The sequence below is a fragment of the Mastomys coucha genome, unplaced genomic scaffold (genome assembly GCF_008632895.1).
Source record: "Mastomys coucha isolate ucsf_1 unplaced genomic scaffold, UCSF_Mcou_1 pScaffold7, whole genome shotgun sequence".
Taxonomy (NCBI): Eukaryota; Metazoa; Chordata; class Mammalia; order Rodentia; family Muridae; genus Mastomys; species Mastomys coucha.
The window spans coordinates 35,776,797-35,778,563 of record NW_022196913.1 but is presented as its reverse complement, the minus strand read 5'-3'; positions in this window follow the sequence as shown (position 1 = coordinate 35,778,563).

Genomic DNA, 1,767 nt, shown 5'->3' with positions numbered 1-1,767 from the left:
GGAGGAGGAGGAAGGGGAAAGGGAAGGGGAAGGAGAAGGAGAAGGAGAAGAAAAGAAATACAGAATTCCCAAGATACAGTCCATAGAACTCAAAAAGATCAACAAGCTGAAGTGGCCAAGTGAGGAGGCCTCAGTCCCACTTGGGAGGGAGAAGAAAGCAATCACAAGTGGGGAGGGAGGGAAGGAAAGTGAACAGCGGGGTGGGAAGGGAATGAGGGGAGAGGGGAACCTGATCTGGTATTGGGTGAGAGAAAGGACTGAAGCCCTGAGGGCCAGCAGAAAAAATGGAAACTGGCAATCTCAGGAAATAGGTGATTGGGTGTAGCTGCCTGCAACCACTCATATGAATGGAATGGAGGTCAGGGCCTGAATAATTAAGGGTACTGGAAATGCTGGAAGGGTTTGAAAAAATTAGACCAACACATGGTGTGCTTTCAGTCTGCCATCATTCATTCAATTCTCCTTGTTACAAGTAAACAGGTAGATAGGTAAATCAAAACCCCTCCCCCAAGTTGGTCAGCAACTTGGCCCAATCAGCAGCTTCATCTTCAGTCTCTGGAGGTGGGACTTCCGGTGTAACTGGAACTTGGAGAGAGTTGTGGCTATTAGCAGGAGGTGGGCAGAGAGGCGTGGCTATCTGTGGCAAGGAGGGGTCTGATAGAATCAGCTCTCAGCTGTAGGAGGGTCACAGTTGGGGTGACCCTTCAGAATGCACACCAGACACCTGGGAGGTAAGAGACTCTCAGGAATCAAAGGGAGGGACCTTAGATAAAATGCCCAACAGTAGGGAGAGGGAGCTTATAGAGCCCACCTCCAGCAGGAAGACAGGGCATCAAGTGAGGGATGGTGTTGCCATCCCACAGTCACATCTCTGACCCATAATTGTTCCTGTCTGAAAGAATTACAGGGATGGAAATGGAGAGGAGCCTGAGGAAAAGAAGGACCAGCAACAAGCCCAAAGTGGGATCCAGTTCAAGGGGAGGTCCCAAGGCCTCACACTATTACTGAGGCTATGGAGTGCTCACAAAATGGAACCTATCATGAACACCCTCCGAAAGACCCAACGAGCAGCTGGAAGAGTCAGATGCAGATATTTGCACCCAACCAATGGACAGAAGCAGCTGTTGTTGAATTAGGGAAGGCTGCAAGAAGCTGAGGAGAAGAGCAATCCTGTAGGAAGACCAGCAGTCTCAATTAATCTGGACCCCTGAGATCGCTCAAACAGTGGACCACCAAACAGACAGCATACACCAGCTGATATGAGGCCCCCAATACACGTACAGTAGAGGACTGCCAGGTCTGTGTTCATTCAGAGATGATGCACCTAACCCTCCAAAGGCCAGAGGCCTCAGGGAATTTAGAGGTCAGGTGGAGTGGAGAGTGGAGGCATCCACGTGGAGACGGGGTGGTTGGGGAGGAGATGTGGGATGTGGAGCAGTCAGAGGGTGGATGGGGGTGGGGAATGGATTATGGAGTATAAAATATAAATTAATTTAAAAAATAAAATAAAAAATAAATGTTAAAAGAAAAAGAAGAAGTAGAATTGAAAATAATTTTCAACAGTTGGGAGTCACCACAACATGAGAATTGTATTAAAGGATCGTGGGTTTAGGAAGGTTGAGAACCACTAATCTAGACTGCAGAAATGACACTCACTAATAAGACATTTTTAGATTTTTCTGAATCCTTGAGAGGGCCCAGCAGTCAGATTTTGAAGAGTTGGCATTAGGAACAACAGCCATGCCAGGCGGTGATGGCGCATGCCTT